General features: G+C 39.8%; 1 non-coding gene across 1 annotated transcript; it reads right to left on the minus strand.

The window, feature by feature from the left end:
- Positions 1–11379: 11379 nt before the first annotated feature.
- Positions 11380–11486, minus strand: LOC111723771. Its single transcript, XR_002772241.1, has one exon. It is a non-coding gene; the product is annotated as a U6 spliceosomal RNA (small nuclear RNA).
- Between the last annotated feature and the right edge of the window lie 341 nt (positions 11487–11827).

Raw genomic sequence — 11827 nt, forward strand, 5'->3', positions numbered from 1 at the left:
AAATGGAAAACAGCAAGTGTCTATGTTTTCTTAGCTTTAGTATAAAAAAGAAAAGAACAAATACAAATGCTTGTATATGTTATCTCTGGATGGACAAATCAAAAACTAGCAATTTTGAATGCTTCTTGGGGAGCAATTGGAGTATTTGGGGGTCAGAGGGGAACTTACTTTTGAGGCGTTTGAGGGGGGTTTTTTTGGTTTTATTTGTTTGTTTTTCAGAGACAGGATCTCAAGGTCACGGCACCCAGACTAGAGTGCAGTGGTGCTCTCTAACTCAGCTCCACCTCCGACTCCTGGGCTCAAATGATCCTTCTGCTTCAGCCTCCCAAATAGCTGAGACTACAGCCACACAACACTATAGAAAGCTGATTAAAAAAATTAGGGGGGGCCAGGTGCAGTGGCTCATGCCTGTAATCCTGGCACTCTGGTGGGCTGAAGTGTATAGATTGCTTGGGCTCACGAGTTTGAGAACAGCCTGATCTAAAGCGAGACCCTGTCTCTAAAAATAGCTGGGCATTGGGGTGGGCGCCTGTGGTCCCAGCTACTTGGGAGGCTGAGGCAAGGGGATTGTTTGAGCCCAGGAGTCTGAGGTTGCTGTGAGCTATTACAACACAGCACTCTACCAAGGGCAGCAAAATGAGACACTGTTACAAAAAAAAATTTTTTTTGGTAGAGATGGGGTCTTACTGTGTTACCTAGGCTAGACTTGAACTCTTGGCCTCAAGCAATCTTCCTGCCTTAGTCTCCCAAAGTACTAGTATTAGAGGCATAAACCACTATTCCCAGCTGATTTGAGTTTTTACAGATGTGTGCTTTATTTTATTTATTTATTTATTTTTTTAGATAGAGTCTCGCTCTGTCACTCTGGGTAGAGTGCTGTGATGTCATAGCTCACAGCAACCTCAAATTCTTGGGCTCAAGCAATTCTCTTGCCTCAGCCTCCTGAGTTAGTTTTAATATTTTCGGTAAAGATGGGATCTTGCTGTTCCTCAGACTGGTCTCAAACTCCTGAGCTCAGGCAATCCACCTGCCTCGACTTCCCAAAGTACTACAGGCATGAGCCACCATGCCTGGCTGCGTGTTTTATTTAAAAGACAAAGAAAAGAAAAAAAGAATGCTGAGATGATTTGTAGAATTTCAGTTTCTCTTCAGGAAATTATTTTGTAAGTTTTATTACAGATCTTAGCTGAGTGTGTGGCTCACGCCTGTAATCCTAGCACTCTGAGAGGCTGAGGCAGGTGGACTGCCTGAACTCATGAGTTCAAGACCAGCCTGAGCAAGAGTGAGACCCCCATCTCTAAAACTAGTTAGGGATTGTGGCAGGTGCCTATGGTCCCAGCTACTCAGGAGGGTGAGACAAGGGGATCACTGGAGCCCAAGAGTTTGAGGTTGCTGTGAGCTATGATGCCACAGTACTCTATCAAGGGCAACAGAGTAAGACTCTGTCTCAAAAAAAAATAAATAAATTAGAGTGAGGAATTTCGGACTTGCAGAGTTGGGAAGAAACTTAAGATCAACTCTAACAGGAGCACCAATCCCAGCCTCTATCAGAATCACCCCGAAAGCTTATTAAATCCCAGAGCTGCGGATATGGAATGAGTATGTGGCAGAAGGTGGGCGATGAGAAATTCACATTTGAAAGGAGTGTCCTTGCTTTCTGATGTTCAGTCAGGTTTGGAAACCACTGGTTTTAGGGCCAAAATCTCAAATTTTTCTTAAAATATCTTACGGTATCACAATAGTACCCAGAGGTTGTGGTTGGAATTGGTGGGGGTAGCTGTGACTAGGGAAAAATGGCAGCAAGGCCAAGAGCAGCAATTAGTAGACACTGGTAGAGACACACATACAAATACTTGCTTTGAAATATACACTTGGGGAGATTGCTAGAAATTTCTTTTCATAAAGGGATTCTGGGCTCGGCGCCTGTGGCTTAAGTGGCTAAGGCACCAGCTACATACACCTGAGCTGGCGGGTTCAAATCCAGCCTGGGCCCGCCAAACAACAATGATGGCTGCAACCAAAAAATAGCTGGGCATTGTAGTGGGCACCTGTGGTCCCAGCTACTTGGGAGGCTGAGGCAGGAGACTCGCTTAAGTCCAGGAGTTGGAGGTTGCTGTGAGCTGTGATGCCATGGCACTCTACCCAGGGTGACAGCTTAAGGCTCTGTCCCAAAAATAAATAAATAAATAAATGGATTCTGCTGCTAAGAATATTTTCAAATTGTTGTTCCATTTGAAGAAGAATACTTTTATGAAATCTCTTGCAAGTGGTGGTCCAGCCTCAGGTGGACAATATCTTCTTTCCGACCCTTCCCTTCCCCAATACATGTATGCATAAATATAAGTGCACATGTAGGTAGATGTGCAGCCATATGTATAACACACAGAACTCCTGCTAGACAAAGAGAGAGATTTCTTCATGTATATATCCTCCACCACAAAGGACAGCAAACTTGTTTCCATAAAGAACAAGAATATTTTAAGCTCTGGCAGACTATACAGTCTCTGTCTCACCTACTCAACTCTGCCATTTTAGCGGGAAAGCTGTCATAGACCATACAATGAATAGACCAATAGGTGTATTCCAACAAAACGTTATTTACAGACACTGAAATTTGTTCATAAATATATCTATTATATATATAATTTTCTGTGCATGTGTATATATATATATATATATAATTTTCATGTGTCATGAAAAAATTTCTCATTTCACTGCTTCTCTATCATTTAAAATATGAAAACCATCCTTACCTTATGGGACATACAAAAACAAGTGACATGCTGGATTTGGCCACCTTGCAGTAATTTATTGATTGCTGCTCTACCATATAGCTTAAATGACATTTTTTCCCTTTGATGTTATACAAAGTTACTTCTTTTTCTTACCTACAGAGTTCTTTTCTTTAAAATGGAGCTGTTATTGGGCCCAATATGACAGAAAGGATTACACTGAATGATATCTGTTACTCTTGAATGATGTCTGTTACTCTTCCCCCCTATAACCTAATACATTTATGTTCTGTTATTTTTATTAGTTAGGTTTACTTCAGTTGCAAGTAATAGAAAAATCACAATTCAAATTGGCTTCAAAAATAAAAGATATTTCTTTGTTTATATAGCTGTAAAGCTCAGGTATAACTGTATCCAGAGGCTTAGGCAACACCATTGTATGGCCAATATTCTTACACAAATACTTTCAGGTATGATAGATAGCTCCAAGTTTATATTATTTTTAATTCAAGCGCAAGAGAAAAGGGAGCATATCTGTCAGACACACACGCAAAATCTCAGAATTAGCTCTGATTGTACTTGGCTGGCTTGCTTTTACTATACATATTCATCTCTGAACCAATCATCATGGTAGCATGAATATGACCTCTGTTGGAGAGGCCTTAGTCACACATCTCTTCTTGAAGCAGGGAATAGAGGGAAGGTGAAATCAACTCTTCCTAAATATATGAGCTGAGTGAGAGTGAGAGAGAGTTGTCCCCCCAAAGTAAAATCAGAATGCTGTCTGATAAAGAATGGGCAGTGAGCAACACAACTTAACAAACATGAACTTCAACATTCTTACCAACGAAAGCTAATCTCGTTAAGAGTCTGGACTAATGTTTCTCTAACTCCAAAACAATGAAATGAGAGACACTCGTATAACTTATGACTCTGTTTGTGTAGCTGATGGTTTTATTGGGTGTTTTGCAATGTTTCAAAGACCTATGCCTTTTTGGTCATTATGTTCTTTATCTCTCCAGAGAGAAATGACTTCAGAGAATTGGACTCCTGGATTTAATTTCTCCCAACAGGCCTATTATGGGTAGTGCTCTCCTTTCTTAGATCTTTTCTATATTCTACATAAATTCCTTCCTTCCAGTGATTCTTCTAGAAGCTGAAAGTCCAACCACAGAAAATTTAAACTTTCACTTTCTTATTAACCAACACCAGGCACTCAGCCAACATTATAAAGGATATAAAAGGCCTCGGGATGCAGTTTTATTTATTGTCCTAAGTTAGGATACGGTTAGATTATCCACGACAGCCGAATCTTTTTCTTCAAGGATTTTCCTACTGACAGTCCTAGACCAATATCCAAGGTTTAATAAACACAGCAAATAATTCCCTGTAAACTATAATTATTAAGTATAGCAGCATTGACTTGGGTTTTCTTAAAACTTTGCCCCTTTCTTTTTGTTTTTTGTAAAAAAAAAAAAAAAAAAGCACACTATCCTGGTCCTTTTCCTGCCATTGGAATTGCTCTGCGTCTTCCTCCTTCACGCTCTCACTCTCGTTTTCTACCTCTCTCTGAATCATTTTCTTCTATTCCTGACATATCTCCCCACACCCCAGGCTCATAGTTCTTCTCTTTCAACTCTTACTTGTTTATTAATTTCAGTCATTCCCATGTTTTGATGATCATTCAAACATCCACAATAAAAAGATAGCTGTAGTTTTTTGAGTATTTGCTGGCTCCTCTCAGTGGCTCTTGAGAAGTTGCTGACATTACTTACATTTTACAGTGAGGTTTGGTGATTCACTGACAGTCACACAACCAGTAATTGGGAGGGCTGAAGTTTTATTCCAAAGTCCCTTCCTTTTCTATAATACTTCACCATCTTTTTTTCCATTTTCTTGTTCTATTATTCATCATGATTTTCTGATAATCTCCTTTGAACCAAGTATAGGGTGTTAGGAACCACCAAAGACCTAGTCCTTATTTTCACAGAGCTTGAAGTCTAGTGAAAAACATGAACATCCAATTTAATTGTATTATAACTGCTATGACAGAAGCATGCATATATTTCAAAATTACATCTAAGGCCCAGATCTCTTGCCTGAGCTCCAGGCCCATCTCTCCAAGGACCTATTGTACATTTTTATTTGGCTATAGTTTCCATTATCTATTTTGCTAACTAATATAATAGCCAAAGCTTTGTGGCTTAAAACAACAGTGATTTATTATTTTTTATTAATTTTTGGATTGATTGAGCTCATCTGAGTTGTTCTTCTGCAGAGGTCACTCCCCTGTCTACATTTAAGTAAAGATTTGGCTGGAGCTGAATCATGCAAGAGGAACTCTCTCATAGCCAAGAGGAATCTCCTGGCCTCTCTGCCCATGGCCCCTCATCATTCAGTGTTCTTACTTGAGCTTCCTTATGGCATAGAGGCTGGTTTCCAAGAAGACAAGCCTCAATGCACATGCTCTTATCCAGCATCTGCTTGCACTATGTTAGTGTCTCATTGGCCAAACAATCACATAGCCAAGTGTAGAGTTAATGTGGAAGAAGAATCACAAGAGCACAATTACTGGGGCCATAGATTGCTGGGGACCACCAATGAGACAGTTCGCCATAGGTCCAGCTGTAACCACTATATCTCATACTGAGATCACCATGTTTCCTCAAAACAACTTCATATTGGCATTTTTATTTCTGGTGTTATGATTCTCAAAATTTAGGAGTCATTGTCAACTCTGACATGTACCCCAACAGTCTCTAGTTATTTCCTAATTCTTTTCAATTTCCTCTATAAAATGTTTCATTCTTTTTCTTTATCTTTTCATATATACAACGACCTCTTTTATTCAGGACAGTTTGCTAACTTAGAGGGTCCCAGCTGTGTGTTGGTGTCCACTATTGGGCTGTAAATGGGTTATAGGTGTGAAAAGATAGTAGTATCATTTGAGGATATTGGGGTGAATGCTTCAGGCAGCTAGACTCCCCGAAATGGTCATCTTTGGCCAGCAGCTGTCCATTCCATTTGCTGCAGTGAGCAATGCATACACATATGGACCCCAACATGAAAAAATTATAAAATACGATCATAGCTGAATTTCTGGCTTTCTACCTGTCTTTCTTAGCATCACCATGTTAATCTTTCCTAAGTATTACTTTATATGTTACTCTTCTTTCAGCACTGTAAGTTGCCTGTTGCATATAATCCAAGCTGGCTTCTAAATATTTCTGCCATCTCATTTGAACCTACTGTTCTGGATTTTGCCCACTCTTTCCCCAACCAAAAGAAAATTATTTCACCCCAACTAATGTAATTAGCACCTCCTAAGAAAACTTGATTATTTTCTGCCTCCCTGTTGTAAAGCAAGCTTACCCTCTTGGAAAATTTCCAAACCCCAACCATCCTTCAAATCCATTTTGAGTTCCTCATCCTCCACAAAGGCTACCAGATTATTCTTGTTCAGAGTGATGTCTCTGTTTTGCCTTTGACCTCCAAGAAGGTATCTCCAAGAAGACATCATCTATAATTTCAAAATACCAATATGATAGTCACTGGCCTCGTGTGCTTTTCTGAATTTAAATTAATTAAACTTAAATGAAATTTAAAATATAGTTTCTCACAAATGGCAAGTGGCTGCCATACAAAACAGCAGTGGTTGAAGCATTCTCATCTTCGACAATTCTATTAGACACATAGGTCTATGCTACTTACTTGGCAGTTCATCATTGTTTCTAACTCTGGATGACTTTCAACAGCCAGGTCCCAACTCCCTTGCTCTTATTGTAGAGCCTGAAAAGCTCAGACTCCTTTTTTGAGACTTCCTTGAAGCTAGTCTGGTCCTTGTGACTGGCTAAGGTGACTTAAGTGCATGCTTCCTGGGAGTGTTTCAGGGCAAGAATTCTTTTATATGATAAAGGAAGAAAGTATGCAAGGAGAATTCCCTTTCTAGATACCCTCTTACCTAGGAAACGATCATGTGGGGATGTCTTGTCTAAATCTATAGCATCTATCTTGCAGCCATGAGGAAAATGCCAAGGCCATCTCAGGGATGTACTCAGAGACCTGAAATGGTTAAGCCACTGAGTTAATTCTAAAACTGACTACTCTCAGCATTTTGGTATGAAGTTAATTATAATATTTTATTACTTAAGCTTCTGTTAGTTCCCTGTTATTTGTAGCCTTTCAACATCCTGCTAACAGCATTGTATTGTTAATGTAGAGAACACGTTGGACTCTCTAGATAAGTCCTTTCTGGGAAGAGTCCCACTGCTCTAAGACATATGGTTATTGGGCAGAGTTCCCTTAGTGTCATTTGTGTAATGTGACCTTGGTTTCCTGGCCACAGGTGGTTAGATCATGGCCAGGCTTCTGACTCAAACTAAGCTAATAAGCCCTAAGCTTTAGAATTGAGACTTTAATATCCCAGTACTTGTCTATCTATTCTTTTGAACTGAAGAAATGTAAATATTGGGTGGCCATGTTATGCTGTGTGGACTAGGAAACAGAAAAGCTGAAATATGAAGAAGTAAGAAGAATTCTAATGGAATTGGACTCTGGGTTCTAGACAAGGCCTTGCAGCATCACTTTTGGTTTCTTTTTTTTAGGTTATGCCACTACCATTATAAAAAAATCTCATATAATAGCTTAAGTGGAATTCTAATAGTTTTAGTCCAGAAAAGTCTAATTTGGATGTACTAACTATGCTGCTGGTAAGATTATCAATATTTATGTATTAATTCTTCAACCACCTTGCAGATGCTTTAAAGCAAGAACTACTTTATAATGTTCTTGGACTCACTCATAGCTCACACTGGGTACTCAATAAACTCAGGTGAACTGATCAGTATTTTTACTGCTTTGGAAAAATCAGCAATGAGGGTCTCCCAGGCTGGACCACAGGCTTGTGAACTTCTCTTCTGAAACTCTCTAATCTTAGCCTATGTGAAAAGTATGTCATTTTAACAACAGCAACACTTCAATCTATATTTGTACCTGAAAAATTACACTAGAAAGGTGAGAAAGGAAGAAATATAGTTCTTCATTTTTATCTCCAAGATACATCCAAGACAGATCAATTTCAAAACTTTATCTTGCAGTGTGATGTCAGCGCCAATTTGAAAGGAAGTCTTTGGGTCTCATTGAAAACTTTGCCAGGTAATCTAGTCACACTTAAATTTGAGAAGCATTTGCAGTGTATGGTGTGTGTGGTGTGATGTCTCTCTCTCTGTGGTGTGTGTTCCCTTTGATAGCTTATCATCAAAGATGTTTGAACTAAAATAGGCTATTATTGAGTTTACTTTATTTATTTTTATTTGCTTTCATTTTCCAAATCATGCCAAAATTCTAGGTCTTGAACAAATAAAACTTCTCATTTCACTTATTTAATATCCATCACTGACTATCCAGTAGACATCTGACCCCAAAATAAAGACATCATGTCTGCTTCATCGACATTTTTAGGGTACTACTACTTACAAAATGATCTCCTTTAATCCACTGGCCACCCTAAGCTGTGGGCCTTACTCATGCCCCCATATTACAGGGCTAGATGGAAGAGACTTGCTCACAGGTACACGGTAAAGACTGGCAGAACAAGGCCCAGAACTGAGAGCTTGATTCTCTAAACCTTGGGTTTGCCCCGCCCCACCATGCCTTTTGGAGGCCTTAAGGCATAAAGTTTCGGAAGACTGGCTCCAGCATCAAAGCCAGATTCCCGGGTCTGCCACATCCTTGGGTATGTGTGATAAAGGTGAATTTTATTACCTCTCTGAGCCTCTGCTCCTTCCTCTATAAAATGGGGATAACAATAGTACCTATCCCACAAAGTTATAATATTTCTTTTAGATATAATATTTCTTTTTTTAATCAATTTATTTTTTTTTTATTAAATCAGAACCTTGTACATTGATGCATTTATGGGGTTCAGGGTACTGCTTCGATATACAATGTGAAATGCTTACATTGAACTAAGTAACACACCCATCACAATTATACTCATTTCTGAATAGTTTTGAAATGTTTCTGATCCCAAAGTAGGTGCTGAGTAAATGGTAGACTATATATTGAACTACTTTCAAGCTTCAGTTAATGTGAGCCTAGATTAGGTTCAATAAGTGAAAATGTCTGGAGGTAATCTGGTATATTCATTCCAGATTAACCAGACAACAGACTAGCTGGGATCCATCCAGATGTTCCTCTATTTTCTACAAGGAGGGCTGCATTCAAACTTAGTTTCCCACAAGATCAGGGCCTCTCTTTCCATGATAAGAAAGGTTGCGACATCCCATAGACTCCAAAGTCTCCAGGTACTGGGTGGCTGTTATTGCCATAAAACCCTTCTGAAGAGTTAATTCCCAAATTTAGATTGCTTAGTATCAAGAAGCCTATGGTTCCCCTCCATAGGAGGGGACACAGAAGAACTCCCTAGTCTGGAAGGAACTTTTGTGGAATAATGAGATTGGGACTCATGTCTTCTCTTCTCTTGTTGTGTATTTTAGTGTATGTCATTTCCTCTTTCTCCAAAAAAAGGCTATTCCCTTTTTTTTGTTGCAGTTTGGCTGGGGCTGGGTTTGAAACCACCACCCTCAGTATGTGGGGCCGGCACCCCACTCACAGGCTCCACCCCTAAAAAGGCTATTCCTTAAACTCTGGCACATAACAGGTAGAAACTTTGAAGAGACCCACCTGTTTAACAAATAAGTGCAAGAGAGATGCTAAGTGTGTAGATGGTGGCTGGTCTACAAAGCCCTGTATATTTGTAGGAAAAGAACCTGACCAGCTTTGAGAGAGAATATGAAGCAAGAGAAAGCTTATAATTTGAGCCACAAACGCCTCCTTTCATCATTCTATGAATATACTTACTCTCATACAGAATTTAAAAATTTTAATTTCGTATTTTTTTCATTAAAAGAAGCCCCCCATTGCACACATGTTGAGTCCCACAGACCTGGGCGATGGTTGATTATAATGTCATTTTGTGTCAGGAGGGCAGAAAACCCTTATGCATGTCATTAAGGCAGCTCTCTGCTCTCAGCCAACCTTTTGCTTCACAAAAGAGGAAACAGGAGTCTGGAGAGAACTGACTTGCTCTCTCTGGGCCCCATAATCAGCAATGATTAGTGGGAACTTTAATGTGGAGGTAATAAGCCCAGCCTTCCTTTCCTCCCCATCTGACTCTTCCCTAAGAAGCAGGCAATGTTTCTGAAGCAGTTTGGGGAAAGGTGAGATGGGAGATCCTGGAGCCAGAATAGATCCAAATCTCACCTCCACCACTTGACAGCACAGCGCTTAATCTCTCTGTGCCTTAGTTTCCTCAGCTGCAAGAATGGGGGTGGTGATAATTGTGTCTGTCTCCTTCAGCTATCACAGAACTAAATGAATGAATTCACGCGAGCGTTTGGAAACCCGGCTGGCATGGGCCACGTTGGGAGGAGTGGAGCACCTGCTTTGACCCCTTCTTCATTCTGGTTTTGAATCTGCACTTGGGATGAAATGAGTGTTTTATGCTCTGTTGTTACTTTTCAAATAGTAAGGATTTAAGAGTTGAGCCCAGCACTTCTCTTAAGAATCGGGTCCACAAGTTCATCTTTCTTCCTCTGCCTAAGGCAGAGAGTACAGCAATGATTCCTTGAATGTGAACTCATGCTCGGATGAGATGCACCAAGTCTAGACTTGGACAAAATACTTAAGAGGCCTAGAAGTCCTTTAATTCTTCAACTGACTTTTACCAACAAGGGGCTTGTATGTTGATCATTTGTCTCACATGAGTCCACCTTTCAGCTGGTTAAACAGGGATGAGGGGCGAGAAAAATGTAATCCTATTCATTAGCTCCCTTCAAACACCAATAAAAGTCAAATCAACTCTATAATTTAGGGCAACCAACCCCAAATGAAGTGCTCCTTTAATTTACTGTTGTAGATATAATTACTCATTATATCTTGATCTTGATATAATTACTCATTATAACTTGATCATGGAAAACTCCATGTTCTTTCTGAAAATTGTCCGGATTTATTTAAAAAGAAGATAGAGGAATAGGAGAAGAGGAAGCAGAGGAGATGAAGGAGGAGGAAGAGAAAGGGGTCAAGGACAAAGAAGAGAAGGTAGAGAAAAAGGAAGAAGAGAAGGAAGGCAGGAGAAATTATCTCTATCCCCTGACCACAGAGCTCATCAAGGACAAATCCGTCTGAACACTTCAGTCCAAAGCCCAGGGAACAGTTTGTGCTTCAAAGAAGTTTGTAGGAAATACTCCTCCCCAGCACAGAGAGGTTGTTAAAATCCTGACGCCTCGCCTCCCTGGGATTTTCATTCATGAAACCATGAAAGGTCTTGGGAAGCAGCATCTTCCTTTCTTCCTCCATCAGTGTGACAGACCCGGGCACCATATTTCCCTGGAGGAGGAAATAGTAGAAGATGAAGATGAAGGGAAACATTTTGTGCTTCCATTTTTCTTTTTTTTATTTTATTTCTTATAGCATAACTGTGTACATTAATGCAAGCATGGAGTGCAGTGTGTTGTTTTCATACACATTTTGAAATACTCTCATCAAACTGGTCAACATAACCTTCACGTCATTTTCCTAGTTATTGAGTTAAAACGTTCATACTCTGCTTTTAGGAAGATTCACTTGTACCCTTGTAAAATGAAAAAATATGGAACGCTTCACGAATTTGCGTGTCATCCTTGCGCAGGGGCCATGCCAATCTTCTCTGTACCGTTCCAATTTTAGTATATGTGCTGACGAAGCGAGCACTGTGCTTCCATTTTTCAAAGGCTATGTTTAACTGAGGTGGAAAAATTTCCTAAAATTCCCCTAAAACACAAAGTTAAAAAGAAATAAGGAACCATTACAGCCATTTTCAAATACATACACAAGTATTTTCTTCTTACATTGGCAAAACTAAGCATGAGGTTTTTGAACACTGGATATCATTTGCTCTAGTAGTTGAAGGGACTTTGACAGTGACCTAGTCCTTTCTCAGCTCCATTATCATCCTCAGAAGTTTGAGGAAAACACTGGCATAAATTTCCCACCGTGACCAGAACTGGCCAGCAGATCTTCCCTGACTCCCAGGCCACCCATGTTTCATTTAC

Source organism: Otolemur garnettii, unplaced genomic scaffold (genome assembly GCF_000181295.1).
Source record: "Otolemur garnettii isolate 467f Iridium unplaced genomic scaffold, OtoGar3 scaffold00015, whole genome shotgun sequence".
Lineage (NCBI taxonomy): Eukaryota > Metazoa > Chordata > Mammalia > Primates > Galagidae > Otolemur > Otolemur garnettii.